The 18,865-nt window shown below is 35.3% G+C and overlaps 1 pseudogene across 1 annotated transcript in view; it reads left to right on the forward strand.

Moving 5' to 3' along the window:
* Positions 1 to 18,865, forward strand: part of LOC143222376 (atrial natriuretic peptide receptor 1-like) — a 51,810-nt pseudogene that overhangs the window by 18,566 nt on the left and 14,379 nt on the right. The window contains exons 5-15 of the transcript XR_013012207.1: positions 1,083 to 1,174; positions 2,107 to 2,245; positions 3,612 to 3,693; positions 3,922 to 4,045; positions 8,402 to 8,473; positions 8,825 to 8,902; positions 11,023 to 11,127; positions 12,017 to 12,088; positions 12,558 to 12,714; positions 16,629 to 16,784; positions 17,994 to 18,162. The product of XR_013012207.1 is annotated as an atrial natriuretic peptide receptor 1-like (transcript). The remainder of the gene's footprint in view (positions 1 to 1,082; positions 1,175 to 2,106; positions 2,246 to 3,611; positions 3,694 to 3,921; positions 4,046 to 8,401; positions 8,474 to 8,824; positions 8,903 to 11,022; positions 11,128 to 12,016; positions 12,089 to 12,557; positions 12,715 to 16,628; positions 16,785 to 17,993; positions 18,163 to 18,865) is intronic.

An 18,865-nucleotide genomic window follows, 5' to 3' on the forward strand; every position in this document is an offset into this window, starting at 1 on the left:
TCAGTTCGTTTCATATACTGCTATAAATATCTCTTAGTAACTTTTTTCTCTATATTACGGGTTTTATTCTTTGTCTTTGCGAGTTTCTTTGTTTAATCTCATAAGATCGAGCCACATACTGAATGTTCATAACTATCATACTCTGCATGCCGTTATAAAGTAAAGTAATGTTACTTTAGATGTTATTTTATAAAATAAAGTTATGTCTGTGTGAGTTTGTTTCTTTGACCAAGTAGAAGTTCTTCAAACAGACCAGGATTTATCGCTCTAAGACACAATGTCTGCAAAAAAGGCTTAGCTCAAATGGCGTCCATGAAAATAAGGAAAATTTAAGCGAATGGCATGAAAACTATCGTGAACGTTTTGCGGGTGGCGGCTAACAAATAATGACGTGTTTTTATTAACCATTATCTTAATTCTACTGTGTACACTACTCTGAATAGAATTGATAATAACTATACTTCACTTATTTAATCTTGCCCACAACATAACAACTGTTGTTATAAATAGATCCTATATCACAACTATGTCTTATCCCACTCGCCTGATAAGTCCTATAGGGCCCGGCATGGCCAAGCGTGTTAAGGCGTGCGACTCGTAATCTGAGGGTCTCGGGTTCGAATCCCCATCGCGCCAAACATGCTCGCCCTTTCAGCCGTGGGGGCGTTATAATGTTACGATCAATCCCACTATTCGTTGGTAAAAGAGTAGCCCAAGAGTTGGCGGTGGGTGATGATGACTAGCTGCCTTCCCTCTCGTCTTACACTGCTAAATTAGGGACGGCTAGCACAGATAGCCCTCGAGTAGCTTTGTGCGAAAAACAAGAAACAAGATAAGTCCTAGAATTGTACGAAAGGTCTCATCGGCTCTAAATATGGCAGATAATGCGTTTGCCGTATTGTTACAACTCCCCCCTTTTAATCATAAGAGTTAGTTTGGAATATATACAGATAGGAAGAAAGAAATACTTGTTATATACAATAATTTATATTTCATCTTCAAACCTGATATTTAACAGTAGGATGTGATTTAAACCTCTCCAGATTACCTTGAGAACGTAATGTATGGTACAATAATTACAGGAGTTACTGGTGAAGTCAGTATTGATGCCAATGGAGACAGATATGCCCATTACAGTTTGATGGATATGGATCCAGTTACAGGATTATTTGAGGTATTTAACGGTGGTGATATTTGGAAAATACTCGAAACATTTTTATTAAATTTATTCATATCAATAAATAATGTTAGTTGATGTCTACAATTATAGTTTGTTCAGTGTACGTAAACAAACAGCACGTTAATCTGAAACTCTTTTAAAATAGTCCGAATAATTAAACATATATTTCATAGAAAGAAAAACTAAAGAAAGTTCTCGAAATGAAGACGCATCATCAGTTTAAGTGATTTTTTTGAAGATGGGCAGGTGTGGGTGTGGCTCAGTATTTAGCGTGACCCAGCTGTGAATCCGAGGGCTTGTGGAATTTTTTGGTTAAACGAGAGTAAAACACAAGTTAGCTCCGTCGTTTATCGACAAGCCTATCGACTCATAATTAAAAACACCACTATGCAAATAACGTTTGTGTAGCTTTACCTAAAATTTTCGTTTAAAAAACAACACACGCCCTGATTATATATGCATGTGAATGTTATATAGCGACCTGATAAACTATTGGACGAATAGTTACTGTAAAAGTTCAAACAATGCGATTAGTGTAGCTTTTATTTTTGGTTTATTTCCTTACATCGCATGCTGAATTTTTTTTTTTTTTCTGATTGATAGTTTATATATCGAATATCGACATAATTTTTGGTTTTATTTGAAGGTACTTTGCGAATTTAAATTATTTGATTGGCATTGAAATATGTTTTCTACATTCTGGGTAACATTAAACTTGATTTTACGTCTTCTTGTGCTATTTACACGACGTCAGTTCACTTCTACGAGTTGGTTTAAAGTTCGGCATGTTACTATCTGTTAAAGGCACTTACTTGCATTTGTCCTCAGAAAATATCAAAACTTGAATTTAGGCTTTGATGTTTTCAATAAATAACCCCATCAGAAGTTTTTAAGCCTCCATATTCTGAATCTTTATATGTCTCCAGGTTGTGGCTAACTATTATGGTGGTACTAAACGGTTTGAAAATGTGGTTGGAAAGAAAATACATTGGGCGGGTGGACGTTCAGAGCCACCTCCTGACACCCCTGTTTGTGGATTTGATGGTTCCAAGTGTCCGGATGAGAGTAAGTAAAAAACTATTGTACAAAAATTTAAATAAAACAAAAGCTGGAGTTTTGTACATCTAAAAGAATTTCAAAATGTAAGGAACACTTGAATGAGTTTATATGGAATTATACGAACTGCTTCTTATATAAGATTGTCAGTGTCAAATTAATAGATGTAATTAGCACTATTATTCCAGAGATGATGGCATGCACGTGAGAGAAGATCAGTAACACTGTGCAACACAAATTTTATTCCTGGATAGTGTGTGTTATTTCTTAATCGCTTGTGTTGTAAAAGTACAGAAAATGACCATTATTCCCTTCAAACTTTGCTTTTGTGACCTGGATAATGAAATTTAGAAATTAATCTATTTTCTATGTAAAAACGGACAAACTTGTACATTTTCATTTACATAAGGTCTGAATAAAACAACATATGAATTAAGATTTACATGTATTTATACTAAAGTTATACAAAAATGTTTAGAAGTGAGTAGTTTTTCAAGATTTGCGACTGTAATGTAAATCACTTTCACGTATCAGGCCACAAATATAGTATCTCATTATGTTTTCATTATACGCTCCCAGGTCACAAAAGCAAAGTTTGAAGAGAAAAATAGGTCTTTTCCAATTACTTTAGGCATAAGTAGTTGGGAAATAACACTTTCTGTCCAGGAACAAGAAAAAAGTAAACATTGTGTTACAGAGTGTTATAATAAACATTGTGTTACATATTGTTATCGTCGGAAGTCCTGAAGAGGGTCAGTACTGTGCTAAGGGTGCTTCTGGTCTTGGACAAAATTGAGGTGTTAAACATCACTCTTCTGTAGTTCTTATTCTATTCAACTAATAACGGGGTTGATTTATATATATAGACACTTTATCCGTTTCTGTTATGTCAGTGAGTATTCGTGAGGCTAAAGATAACTTAGTCTAAATTAATAGAAGACATAAACAATAGAAACATTATTGCTGAAATTTAAAACAATTAAAACTGTTTGATACACATTGTTGTATCTGTAATCCAATCCCATCCCAGTTAAAATACTATAACTTTTAACTTGCGTTTCCCCATCCAGAAAAACAAAGAATACGGCCTCCTCTTTTCTTGGAATTACGAACCTTGGATCACTGGTCTCACTATTGGTATGTTTTGTTAGGTAGGCCCAATAGTATTAGCATTTCAGAATTATGTTAATTATTATTGCTAAATAACCGTAACTCTTCTTAGCAGCTTGACTATAGATCAGCTGGTCGTGGGTTCGATTCCCGAAACAACTTGGTGCTCTGATAGCACTTCTCAGTGCGTCACTAAGTATAGACAACACTGTAAGAAACTGAAGATATTTATGTGTTAATAATTTATCGTTTCTTTAACTTTCAGTGTTTCCTCGATATGCTATCGTGAGTGCTGTTTTGAGTGGCTTACTGGTCGCTGTTTCTGCAGCTTCGTATTTCGTATATAGGTAAGGACTGTTAACATTTCTTACAAACTCTGTGATTCATTGTGTTTTAAGATCTTCATGGATGTGAACATTTTATAACAGAAGCCGTGATTAGCTGTGGGAGTAAAGTTCCATATAAATGAATTTAGTTCTGTGTTACTGTTCGTAGCTACCTTATTAGTTGTTATTCTTTTGTGTTACAAACAACACTTTAACATCAACACACTACTATGTTTCATTTTTTTCCAGGCGAATTAAGCTGAAAGCTGAGTTGACCTCAATGACCTGGAAGGTCAAGTGGGAAGATATAATTACTGATGACCACTTAAACGAATATGGGTCAAGAAGGAGTTGGGTCCGAAGCAGCTTATCAGTAACTAGAACATTTTAACTAGGATATAAAGGGTCTCAATGTAACACTTTATCAGTAACTAGAACATTTTAACTAGGATATAAAGGGTCTCAATGTAATACTTTATCAGTACCTAGAACATTTTAACTAGGATATAAAGGGTCTCAACATAACAGTTTATCAGTAACTAGAACATTTTAACTAGGATATAAAGGGTCTCAATATAACAGTTTATCAGTACCTAAAACATTTTAACCAGAAGTAAAGGATCCCAATATAAAGGTTTACCCATACTTAGAACATTTTAACCAATGTAAAAGGGGTCTTAACATAATAATGCATTACAATAATTAAAACTTTTGAATAATCTTGTTTTTGAACTACAGTCTATTTCCTGTAGCTCATTTTGTCTCATGTTATTATATCGTTTGTAAGATTGTTTTATTACAATTACTCCCATGAGGTATGTTTTTATTGTTTGGTTTATCTGTGGATTTAAGACTAACCTTAATCTAAGCTAGTTGTTCTTTCAAGATACTACTGGGTTTATGGCCAAAAATGTCGTCAATGTCAAAAGTACTCTGCCAGCACATGATATTGTTTTAGTTTTGTGATGTGTTGATTTATGAAATAAGGAATTCTAGTGTGTTTATTATATATAAATGGTTCTTTAATATATATATTATAAATGACTTTAATTCACATCCATTAAGTAGGTTACGTTTGATAAAAAGTCATACATTAGTAATGTTTTGAACAAGTTTCACACTGATGAGTAAACTGAAATAAACGGCCTGTTGTAAAAACAACAATTGTAGAGGACAAATAACTTGGCAGTTTTCTGTCTTTCATTGTGTGCGTTTCCAATATCCAATTCGCGGTAGTAATTTTGGTTTTAAATCTAAAACACCCTAAAGAGCTTCGAAACGAAACTAGAGGCGTTAGAAATTGTTGTTTCTGTTTGTTTGTTTGTTTGTTTTTGAATTTCACGCAAAGCTACTCGAGGGCTATTTGCGCCAGCCGTTCCTAATTTAGCAGTGTAAGACTAGAGGGAAGGCAGCTAGTCATCACCACCCACCGCTAACTTTTGGGCTATTCTTTTACCAACGAATAGTGGGATTAATCGTAACATTATAACGCCCCCACGGCTAAAAGGGCGAGCATATTTGGCGCGACGGGGATGCGAACACGCGACCCTCGGATTACGAGTCGAGTGCCTTAACCCACCTGGCCATGCCGGGCCCTGTTGTTTCTCTTTGCTCCACTTGTGGAATTTAAAAAAATGTAAAACAGAAATGGAGCTAGCGATAGAGATGTTAAATGATTTGATATTTGACGTGTTGCGTGTGAAGGTTAGTAACTAGTGACTTATTGCCTGACTAACTTGACAAGAGTGACCTTAAGCGTGACTAATAAAGGCCTCAAGACATCCTGGAAATCCGTCAGTGTTGAGAGGTGAAAATAGGAAGCGCGAGAGTAAAAAGAAACAAAGTTTTGAGAGGCAAGGCTGGTGAAGTTTATTAAGGCAGTGATGAAAGAATCCATTTTTAGGGTACTCGCGAATTACACCATGTAACAAAATGTTTTCTTTCCTCGTTTCTGGGCAGGAAATGTTATTTCCCAATTGCTTTTGCCTAAAGTAAATGGAAAAGACCTATTTTTCTCTTCAAACTTTGCTTTTGTGACCTGGGAGCGTATAATGAAAACATGATGGTAGCCTATATTTGGAGGCTGATACGTGAAAGTGATTTACATTACAGTCGCAAATCTCGAAAAACTACTCACTTCTAAACATGTTTGTATAACTTTAGTATAAATACATGTAAATCTTGGTTCATATGTTGTTTTATTCAGACCTTATGTAAATGAAAATGTACAAATTTGTCTGTTTTTATATAGAAAATAGGTTAATTTCTAAATTTCATTATCCAAGTCACAAAAGCAAAGTTTGAAGGGAATGATGGTCATTTTCTGTACTTTTACAACACAAGCAATTAAGAAATAACACATACTATCCAGGAACAAGATTTGTGTTACATAGTGTTATAAATAAACATAAGTAAATGTTATAATATTAAAATTAAAACTTTGAATTGAAAGTAAAAATGTTGAGGTAACGTATTTGTTACTTAAAGAACGTGACTTAGCTAGAGGACTGTTGGAAACTTAAGGTATCTATTTGTTATTTAAAGAACGAGACCTAGCTTGAGGACTGTTGAAAACTTAAGGTATTAAAACAAAGAATAACTGTTAAAAATGAAAGGTGATAACTAGGTACGGTCCCTTTTCAGGGCTCGGATCTATATTTCTTATGCTGATGAATAACGTTGCTGTAGGGAAAAGGGGAGACCCCGAAAAACCCATTTTCACAGTCTAGGTGCTGAATAATATATTTGTAAAGACTTTCAAGGTAAAAACAGACAAAGATTGGATGTCGATAGTTCAAACTACAGGCACGTGCAACGTATATTCTGCGGTTAGTTTGTATAATATAATTGAAGTCAACTCAAACCAACCAAAAACTCATTTTTTGTTATATTATTATCTGTTCTTACCTAAAGAGTTTCATATTTCTATATTTTAGTTTATAATCATAAACAATGAATGCGTATAAAACAAAAAAAGAAATTAATTACTTTGACCTATTTTTTGTACTGACCGCTGTCAGTCAGTACCACTTAGTTTAGTTTGTTTTGAATTTCGCGCAAAGCTACACGAGAATATTCTGCGCTAGCCGTCCCTAATTTAGCAGTGTAAGACTGGAGAGAAGGCAGCTAGTCATCACCACCCACTGCCAACTCTTGAGCTACTCTTTTACTAACAAATAGTGAGATTAAACGTCACATTTTAACGTCCCCACGGCTGAAAGAGCGAGCATGTTTGGTGTGACGGAGATTCGAACCCGCGACTCTCGGATTACGAGTCGATCGTATTAACCACCTGGCCAGGCCAGGGCCATCATTCCTCAGGATGGAGTAAGTTTGATGTCATAATTTTTCAGTTATTGGTATCGAGAGTTGTTTTTGTTTTTTTTAACAACAGATAGTTGCCGTCCATTCCAGTTTACTCGTCATGAAATATCTAGTTAAACAATCTACCAAAGTAGTTAGCTAAACAATCTACCAAAGTAGTTAGTTAAACAATCTACCAAAGTAGTTAGCTAAACAATCTACCAAAGTAGTTAGTTAAACAATCTACCAAAGTAGTTAGCTAAACAATCTACCAAAGTAGTTAGCTAAACAATCTGCCAAAGTAGTTAGCTAAACAATCTACCAAAGTAGTTAGTTAAACAATCTGCCATAGTAGTTAGCTAAACAATCTACCAAAGTAGTTAGCTAAACAATCTACCAAAGTAGTTAGCTAAACAATCTACCAAAGTAGTTAGTTAAACAATCTGCCAAAGTAGTTAGTTAAACAATCTGCCAAAGTAGTTAGTTAAACAATCTACCAAAGTAGTTAGTTAAACAATCTACCAAAGTAGTTAGTTAAACAATCTACCAAAGTAGTTAGTTAAACAATCTACCAAAGTAGTTAGCTAAACAATCTGCCAAAGTAGTTAGTTAAACAATCTACCAAAGTAGTTAGCTAAACAATCTACCAAAGTAGTTAGCTAAACAATCTACCAAAGTAGTTAGTTAAACAATCTGCCAAAGTAGTTAGCTAAACAATCTACCAAAGTAGTTAGTTAAACAATCTGCCAAAGTAGTTAGCTAAACAATCTACCAAAGTAGTTAGCTAAACAATCTACCAAAGTAGTTAGTTAAACAATCTACCAAAGTAGTTTAGTTAGTTAAACAATCTACCAAAAAGCTAAACAATCTACCAAAGTAGTTAGCTAAACAATCTACCAAAGTAGTTAGCAAAACAATCTACCAAAGTAGTTAGCAAAACAATCTACCAAAGTAGTTAGCAAAACAATCTACCAAAGTAGTTAGCTAAACAATCTACCAAAGTAGTTAGCAAAACAATCTACCAAAGTAGTTAGCTAAACAATCTACCAAAGTAGTTAGTTAAACAATCTGCCAAAGTAGTTAGTTAAACAATCTGCCAAAGTAGTTAGCTAAACAATCTACCAAAGTAGTTAGCTAAACAATCTACCAAAGTAGTTAGCTAAACAATCTACCAAAGTAGTTAGCTAAACAATCTACCAAAGTAGTTAGTTAAACAATCTACCAAAGTAGTTAGCTAAACAATCTACCAAAGTAGTTAGCTAAACAATCTACCAAAGTAGTTAGCTGAACAATCTACCAAAGTAGTTAGCTGAACAATCTACCAAAGTAGTTAGCTAAACAATCTACCAAAGTAGTTAGTTAAACAATCTACCACAGTAGTCTGATATACGTTAACAATTACACAACTCATTAAGTTTCATTTCAGAGTTTAATTTCTGAACAAAATCCACTGGCTGCCAAGTACAATGGATTTTCCATGAAAAAGGCCTATTACAAGGTAACCGAAGTATTTTCTGTTTTGAGTAACTCGTATGTTATTGCTATTTATATTAAATGTCTTGGGGACAGAATGGGACGGTTTTTCTTACAGTGTTTTATGGTGCGTTAGATGAAGTTTTGAACACGAGACAAACGTAATGGACAAGAACATAAAACATTACAAAACCAAGCGCATTCTATTAAAATACAATGATAGAATAGCTGATTCAGATGATTTATAATTACCTTTGTATAATTAAAGAATGACCCCCAAAACCTGTTTCGAAATTACTTATAAGTTCAATTGAATTAAAGTTACGTTTATTGTTGGTTACAATATCTACCAATCTCATATAAGTGAATCTTTCAGGGGTCAGTTGTCGCTCTAAAGCCCATTACCAAGTCCAGGATAGAGCTCCACCGACCACTTCTGTTGGAGTTAAAAAGGGTAAGTTATTGTGTTATTCGTGTTACTCGTCAACTTGACTCGTGAACTCGGTGTTAACATGGCATTGAAACAAGTTAAATACAGACCACATAGACGTCGGAAGTAAAATTTGGATGAAGGAGCAAGGTTGGAAGAGAATCTTATTGTACAAAAATATTGTAGGGATATGAAAAGGAAACATGGGAATCTGGACCTCAGTTGATACAGTGAGACCTAAGATATAATGGGAATCTGGGCCTCAGTTGATACAGTGAGACCTAAGATATAATGATAATCTGGGCCTCAGTTGATACAGTGAGACCTAAGATATAATGGGAATCTGGGCCTCAGTTGATACAGTGAGACCTAAGATATAATGGGAATCTAGGCCTCAGTTGATACAGTGAGACCTAAGATATAATGGGAATCTAGGCCTCAGTTGATACAGTGAGACCTAAGATATAATGGAATCTAGGCCTCAGTTGATACAGTGAGACCTAAGATATAATAGGAATCTGGGCCTCAGTTGATACAGTGAGACCTAAGATATAATGGGAATCTAGGCCTCAGTTGATACAGTGAGACCTAAGATATAATGGGAATCTAGGCCTCAGTTGATACAGTGAGACCTAAGATATAATGGAATCTAGGCCTCAGTTGATACAGTGAGACCTAAGATATAATAGGAATCTGGGCCTCAGTTGATACAGTGAGACCTAAGATATAATGGGAATCTGGACCTCAGTTGATACAGTGAGACCTAAGATATAATGGGAATCTGGGCCTCAGTTGATACAGTGAGACCTAAGATATAATGGGAATCTGGGCCTCAGTTGATACCGTAAGACCTAAGATATAATGGGAATCAGGACCTCAGTTGATACAGTGAGACCTAAGATATAATGGGAATCTGGGCCTCAGTTGATACCGTAAGACCTAAGATATAATGGGAATCTGGGCCTCAATTGATACAGTGAGACCTAAGATATAATAGGAATCTGGGCCTCAGTTGATACAGTGAGACCTAAGATATAATGCGAACATAGGCCTCAGTTGATACAGTGAGACCTAAGATATAATGGGAACATAGGCCTCAGTTGATACAGTGAGACCTAAGATATAATGGGAATCTAGGCCTCAGTTGATACAGTGAGACCTAAGATATAATGGGAATCTAGGCCTCAGTTGATACAGTGAGACCTAAGATATAATGGGAATCTGGGCCTCAGTTGAAACAGTGAGACCTAAGATACAATGGGAATCTGGGCCTCAGTTGATACAGTGAGACCTAAGATACAATGGGAATCTGGGCCTCAGTTGATACAGTGAGACCTAAGATATAATGGGAATCTGGGCCTCAGTTGATACAGTGAGACCTAAGATATAATGGGAATCTGGGCCTCAGTTGATACAGTGAGACCGAAGATACAATGAGAATCTGTGCCTCAGTTGATACAGTGAGACCTAAGATATAATGAGAATCAAGATTGTAAACAGACACCAAATATAATATTATTGTCTGTTGTCTGTCCATGTAACAACTTTGCATGGTTTGAATGAATCTTCACCAAAATCGCTATGGTAGTTCGTTAGGTCCATGCTGGGGATACATACAAAGTTTCTGTTTTGCATTTTTTATCACTACCTCGCCCCATGTAGATGGATCTTCACCAAAATTGGTATCGAGGTTCATTGGATCCATGGGAAGATACTTAATACTTACATACCTCTAGTGTTTGCATTGTGCAGTTTTTGTAGGCGTTTTATTTTCTTTGCTTGTTTTGCAATTACATATAAGGAAATCAACTTTTCAATTCCCTAAAATAACCTTTCATTAATCATGAATCTGCATAGCTTCTGTCCAGGGGACGGGCTCTTCAGCTAGTTAACTAATAATTGAAAATAAGTGGTTTAAACATCTGTTTAGTTAATCTAAACCAAAACTCAAGTTAAGGATATTGTTAACAAATCAAAATTTATGGAAGAGGCGAAATAAGGCTTCACCCCTGTAATGAAGATGGCGGGGTGAAATGTCAACCTTGCTCCAATGTTTATTAAATTTGTGGTAGAAATTAAACAACAACGTAATTTTATTCTCTTTCTGGTAAGTATTTTAAAACCAACATTCTCTATTAAAGCAGATGAAGGACTTGCAACACAACCACGTTGTTCGTTTTATCGGAGCATGCGTGGATCCTCCACGTGGGTGCTTGTTAATAGAATACTGCCAAAGAGGAAGCTTAGAGGTAAGGGAACATTAATTCAAACATCTTGTTTTAAAAAAAGTTACAGAGTGGAAACAAATTACTCATCTCCGTTAAGTCTGTAGTTCTGTTTTAAGAAGGCCCTGGCATGGTCAGGTGGTTTAGGCACTCGACTCGTGATCTGAAGATCGCGTCTTCGAATTCCCGTCGCACCAAACATACTCGCTCTTTAAGCCGTGGGGGCGTTATAATGTCACGGTCAATCCCACTATTCGTGGGTAAAAGAGTAGCCCAAGCGTTGGCGGTGGGTGGTGATATCTAGCTGCCTTCCCTCTAGTCTTACGCTGTTAAATTAGGGACGGCTAGTGCAGATAGCCTTCGTATAGCTTTGCGCGAAATTCAGAAAAAAAAATACTGTACAACGTTTTTACCACATTTTTACAATAAAAGTGCTATAAACCAGCGCTTCTAAATCCATTAGTCTTCGAATGTGTGAAAAAAGTTGGGATATCGACCAATGGGTTGCCAAATTATGTGCAAGGGTTGTGAACAGACTATGAACATAGATAATAAATGTTTCTGTACTTAGTGGGACAGGAAACGAGGCCCAAAATAAAAAAAACAACAACTACTGCTTCAAACGTAATTTTTAAAATATTCACTTTAAGTGCTTCTGTAACTTAAAAGCGATATCTAGAATTAAACAGTAAAATAAAAAATTTAGTTCACACACAAAAAAATAAAAATAAAAATACTATCAACTTTTAAATCTGCATGTTTTCCATAGGTGGCATTAAATGTTTATACCAATAATTAACTAGCACATGATGACGTCATTATTTCGAAGTATCTCGAATAGTTCGATGTGACTTTAAGGGGTAGAAACGTTTATATTTATTTTAAATTTAATTAACCTTGTTTCTGTTTTCAGGATATTTTAATGAATGATGAGATATCATTGGACTGGATGTTTCGCTATTCTTTAATGCATGATACTGTAAAGGTAAATAATATGATATATTATATCTTATATCATTATCCAGGTTAACTATTGTTACTGACTGTTAATGGTGTTACTGATTTAGTAAATCTGATGTAATATATTAACAAGTAATGATTTTACTGTTGTTACCACTAACATTATTTATGTAGTAAATTTACTGTAGTCTAAACATAAGCAGTCAAAACATATTTTCTCTAAACAATCCATCTGTCTTGTTCAATACTTTCGTCCTACGTTAAAATACGTTATCTGTCAATAGAATACGTGTGTATTTAATACGTAAATATTTTCATAGCTGTCCAAGTGGTTTTAGTTAATAATTTACCCGTTAGATGACGCAGATATAGAATTTACTTTTTTTTTTTAAATCAGTTAACGACCTTTAACTTTTATAATAAAGATAGAAAGTGAAAAGTACAAACGTAAAAAGTTATACAACTATACTTAGGTACTCGTATTATCAACGCAGGGCATGGCTTACCTCCATAACAGCGAAATCCGTACCCATGGGAACTTAAAGTCATCGAACTGCGTGGTTGATTCTCGATTCGTCTTGAAGATTACTGACTTCGGGCTAAATAGTTTAAGGACGTACGATGAAAAAGATTCATCCACTTTTTGGAAACGTAGGATAATGATTGCATTTCATCTGGAATTTTAAAATTAAACTAACAAAAGGATTTTAGGCTTAGCGTTAAGTGATACATCACACTCAGGGATGCTAGATAGAACTGATCAGGAAGTTTTACATTCAGAAATAATATAGAAAACTTGTAACAATATGTTACATTCAGGGATGTTAGATACAGTTGTTAACAATGTTTTACAGTTCGTGTTATTAGATAAAGATGCATTACGATAAGCAATGTCTGATAGGGGCGGTGTTGCTGGTTTATATAAGCCTGATACCGATACACTGTGGACAGGGTTTATAGATAACATTAACAGCGCTGTTACTACAGTTAGATAAGATTCATTTGGATGTGCTGTGATCAGCGGTTTGGATAAAATTGAATAAAATGTAGTTAGGCCTAGTCCAAATGTCAGGTTGTTGTTGTTGTTTCGAATTTAGCACAAAGCTACGCAATGGGCTACTTGTGCTCTGCCCAAAACGGGTATCGAAACCCAATTTTAGTATTGTAAGTCCGCATACATGTCACTGTGGGGCGCAAATGCTAGGATTAATTCCCGGTGTTACGTGCTCGCGAGATTTCTTCAAAACCAGACGAAGTAAACAGCTTTTTCCATTCGTGTAAAGACAGGAACTGTTTTTGACATTTCATGCGTTCTTATTATATTATCTCGAAGTTAAAACAAATTAGCGAAACGTTGAGTTCAAAATCATATACACAGAAAAGTAAGGTTATTACTTAAAGATACAACACGTATGGCGGTGGGTATACAGATATAATGTGAAATGTCCCTAATCGAGTTATGGGACTGAAGCCATAGTAATAAGTGGCTTCAGTAATAATTACTGAACTAATAAAAAATGTGGTTTGATGAGCCATTACCCATAAATAGCTTTTTTTAAAACACTGCGTTGAGGAATCCGCAGCACCTTGATGTCATCATTATGGTAAAATTTATTGTAGTAATACGGTGGTTATACAGTACGTGCAATACAAGTTATTTACTAATATATATCTTTAAAAATCATATAATAAATCTTCCTAACTATATGAGAGACATCCTTAAGTGATAGGTAAACCACATACCAAATTACAAGTCGTAGATCCACTGGAGAAAGTCAGAAAAATAGATACAAAAATTTCACAAAACCACAAATTTCTCAATTTCACTGACTGACAGCTTCAAGTGTCAGAGCTGTATGTCTGCAGATTTACAATTCTCGAAACCGGCTTTCGATACCCGTGGTGGGCAGAGCACAGATAGTCCATTGTGTAGCTTTGTGTTTAACTGCAAACATAATAAACAAACTGACATTGTCGGACGTTCCTAGCTGTGTAACTAACAGACTTGCTATACTTATAAGTGCAGAACATAAAATAATAGCAAGTGTTAGTGCTAACATGAAGTAATTAATTAAATTAATTAATCCTAAGTATATGCTCACAACAACGACTATCATCACCTCATTCAAATGATAATGCACACTGTAGTGTGTCATTCAATGTGCACACTATGTAAGTGAAGAGAATGCACATTATTATTTGCACATACCACAACATCATTGTGTATATCCATACTGATAACATATTCGTACGTACAGGATATTAACACAGGTGAATGAACGATACATAAGATTTTCATCTCGTATAGAAAAAAAAGTGGAAAATATTTTAAATAAATTGAAAGTGTGGGAATGGGTACATTAAAAAGTAATGAAACAAGGTAGGAATGGGCGTGTAATAAAACTTCCTCTGCACAATCTCACAAAGGGTCATATCCAACAACTGGTTCATCTCTACTTCATTTTTCTGTGTTCGTGATACCAAACAACTTATGGGTATATGCAGAAGTATCATATTATAATAGAACTCTTGCTTATATGATAATAAAAAAACGTTTTTAATACGTAATGTGCAACCCTCAACTTCGCGAAATTTTTATCCTGTGTAAATGTAGATTTGCAATATGGGTCACGATTTTTCCCTTTTGCTTCCGTTTCCTGTCATGGAGAACTTTATTTTTCTCCATTTTCAGGGTGCAGATATAACGTCATGAAGAAGTCACACGTCAAACTACAATGGAACTCTTGCTTATATGTATGATACTGGAAAAACGTTTTTTATTACGCGATGTTCCCGTTTCGCCTCCGTTTCCCGTCACGGATAAATTTATTTTTTCTTCACTCTCAGGGTGCAGATATGACGTCATGAATACCTAACACTCGGATCTAATGCACTGGCGCCACGAGTAATCGGCAAGTGCCTATAATTCTTCCACTTTTGTATAGACAGTAACTAATCCATGACATCGATACACAAAAATCCTTTAGTATTTTATACCTGTGTATTTTAATCCACCTATATAGTTAATGCATGAAATCCTGTCGTCTTTTCTGTTAAAGGAGGGATAAGTTGTAAAGAAAAACAAAAGTTGTGGACCCACACGAATATCTGATTCTTCTGGTGTCGTATAAAAAGACTTCATAGTACAGGTACTGCCTTCAATAATTCGATTCACAGAAACTTCTATACATTACATAATAAGTATAACTAAGTTTGTAAGTTTAGTCCATCTGGCTTATTGTACATAAGATAAAAAAAAGAGTAGAGTTTGATTGGATGTTGGAAACGTCCCCTTGTGAGGCTGTACACAGAAGTTGCCCCCTAGTGGCAGAGCGATGTGTATATGGACTTATATTGCTAGAAACCGAGTTTCGATACCTGTGGTGGGCAGAGCACAGATGGCCCTTTATGTAGCTTTCTGAGTAATAACTAACAACAGAGAAAATTTTACTAAAAACCATGCTCATTCTTACCTTGTTTCCTTACTTTTTTGGTGCACCCGTTCTTACGCTTTCACTTTTAAATATTGTTTTCCAATTATTGATGTTACAAATATATATACCTTATAAACAACATATTTGTATAATATTTTTAGATGAGATTTTGAAAGAAAGTTCGGACAGTTTTAATCCCTTAGCAACACCTACTTCACAATTATCTTGTTATATTACGAACCAGGGGTCACTGGGGATGCATTCTCACGTATTTTTTTATAATAGCATGACGCTCCCTTTTAAAGACTATAACATAAAAAACATAATAAACTCGGTAAAACAGCATATAAAGCCCAAAAAATATAATTGCTAGTGTCCCCCGCTGGTACAGATTTACAACACTAAAATCAGAGGTTCGATTTCCTTCGGTGGTTTCAGCAGATATCACGAAGTGGCTTTGCTATAAGAAAACATACACAAACATACATAATTGCTAGCATGCTTACTAATTCTAGTTAAGTTGACATTTTTAATAAAGAGTTTCCCATAATCAACAATCAGTTCAATATTTAGGTAATTCATCTGAAATAAGAATATTCTGCCCTCTCAAAACTACTACTGAGACCCATTTTTCTTGTTTTAAAAAATACGAGAAAGATCTCGATAAATATACAATCGGCATTTTTTACCAGGTTTGTATCCGCACCATTAAATGTAAAACCTTTTATTATTATAAAGCTATAAAAGAAAGCTGAAATATCTGTTTTCACCGCTAGGTGTTTCACTATAAAGTTATAAAAGAAGGCTGAAGTATCTGTTTTCACCGCTAGGTGTTTTACTATACAGAAAGGTGTATTAAAGAATATCAGGTATATTTTATTTCGGGAAGAACCACAGTATTATTCGAAAGGCCTCTTCGACAGTTGATATAGTACATGTAGTATTATTAATGTGTTATTACGTATTCTTTGTTGTTTTCATTCTTACGTTCTAAGAATTAACATTGTATAAATACCCGAGAAAAGCTTAGAAATCATAATCAGACGAATTTTACCATTTTGCTTCATTTAAGAAATTAATGGAAGACAAAAGATAACACAGTTTATGTCTTGACCTTACAAATCTAAACAGGAAGACTGTGGACGGCTCCTGAACTTCTACGCATGAGCACTCCGCCTCCTGAAGGCACACAAAAGGGTGACGTGTATTCATTTGCTATCATAGTTCACCAGATAGTGGTGAGACAAGGACCTTTTTACGTCGGGGTTTCAGAGATCACTCCTAAAGGTCGGGTAATATTACATAATAACGACAGGTTGAGTTTTGATGTTTATTTAAGCCTAAAGTACCTAACCTGTAATTTAATTTAGACATATACGTTAATTCACCTTAAGATTTTATTGTTCCAAATAGGAACTTTATATTTTGCTGGTTATGCGTTTATTACTACAATAGTTTAAAACTTGGTGGTACAATTAAAAAGCATGCAATATATTTTGAATGTTTTTGTTTTGTTTTTATCACGCTTATAACACTGTGCTGTCTTTCTTTAAAGAAGAGCTTTGTATATGCAAGACAAATAACTGCTAGAAAATGTCTTTTATTAAGTTAAGTTCTTTCTTTCTATATGGTAGCACAAGTATGTAACATTGTTCTGTTTGTTTGTTTTTTTAATTTCGCGCAAAGCTACTCGAGGTCTATCTGTTCTAGCCGTCCCTAATTTAGCAGTGTAAGACTAGAGGGAAGGCAACTAGTCATCACCACCCACTGCCAACTCTTGGACTACTCTTTTACCAACGAATAGTGGGATTGACAGTAACGTTATAACGCACCTACAGCTAAAAAGGCGCGCATGTTTAGTACGACGGGGATGCGAACCCGCGACCCCCAGATTACGAGTCGCACGCCTTAACCTACCTGGCCATGCCGGGCCAACGTTGTTCTAAAAACTAGGAATGCGTACAGTACATTTACCGTAAAATATACATCTTTTTTTAAATAAGATGACATGGTTCCTTCCAGAATGAAGGTTGTTTTTTTTAAACTCTTGCTTTAGACCCAGCATGGTCAGGTTGGTTAAGGCTCGTAATCCGAGGGTCACAGGTTCGAATCCCCGTCGCACCAAACATACTCGCCCTTTCAGTCGTGGGGGCGTTATAATGTAACGGTCAATCCCACTATTCGTTGGTAAAAGAGTAGCCAAAGAGTTGGCAGTGGGTGGTGATGACTAGCTGCCTTCCCTCTAGTCTTGCACTGCTAAATTAGGGACGCCTAGCGCAGATAGCCCTCTTGTAGCTTTGATACTACCATAACAAACGTTAGCGCGGTTTTTCTACTGGTCCGTAATTTTTAATGAGAAACTTTTATTGAACGTATAAATTACTTGATTTTTTTCAGAACTGACTTAACTATCAGCTTTCGAAATAGACACAATCTTTATAATGATCCATCTGAATAACGTTGTTACGTTTTCTTTTGTTTGCGGCCATTTTGAAGAAATCGTAGAGCAAGTGAAAGCTTTCCAAGATCCACCGTTTCGGCCTCTCCTTGAGACTGAAGTCTGTAACGAAGCAGTGGCCCATATGATGAAACGATCCTGGTCCGAGGATCCAGTCCAACGTCCAGATTTTCACTGTCTTAAATCTATTATTAGGAGACTTAATCAGTAGGTTTAAATTTTAATTTAAAACAATGTTTTCGTCACTTACAAAAAAAACCCTTGTGTGAGAAGCGCGTACGTGTGCTTTTCACGCTAAAAATCGGGTTTCGATACCAATGGTAGACAGATCACTGATATCCCATTGTTTAGTTTTGCGCTTAACAGCTAAGAAACCAAACACGTTCATTCAGAAAAGAAGGACATGAATCTCTTTTCTACTTGTTAAAGTTAAAGAATTAGCACGTGAACAGTCGTAGTTTGTTCTGTCACGTAGTTTTCACAATTGCTATAAATACGCGTCTCCAGAACAGCTTAATTGGTTATCTATAGTTGTGTTTCTAATATGTGTCATTTCTGTATGTGATAGTTTCTCATCTACCTTGAAGGATAGAAGGTATTTCGAAAACACAAGTTTCTGAAACTTTTTCGCCTAAGAAACCAAAGAGAAAAATCTGGCAAGTTAGTGATAAGTTGGGACCGATTTATAAGATAAGAAGTTATTTACTGTTCCGCCGAGTAATTACTGAATGAAATAAACTAATGAAATCGTAGTTAAAATGTCAAACAATACACGGTTTGATGTAAATGAATTCACCTCGAAGATATGTTTCCAGCGTGAATGATTAACCAAATTTATTAAGTCGTGAACTATTTCACGTTTCTAAAAGAAGTGAATCCATTTGGAGTTTACTTAGCACTTGTTTTCATA

The sequence above is a fragment of the Tachypleus tridentatus genome, chromosome 8 (genome assembly GCF_004210375.1).
Source record: "Tachypleus tridentatus isolate NWPU-2018 chromosome 8, ASM421037v1, whole genome shotgun sequence".
NCBI classification, from domain to species: domain Eukaryota; kingdom Metazoa; phylum Arthropoda; class Merostomata; order Xiphosura; family Limulidae; genus Tachypleus; species Tachypleus tridentatus.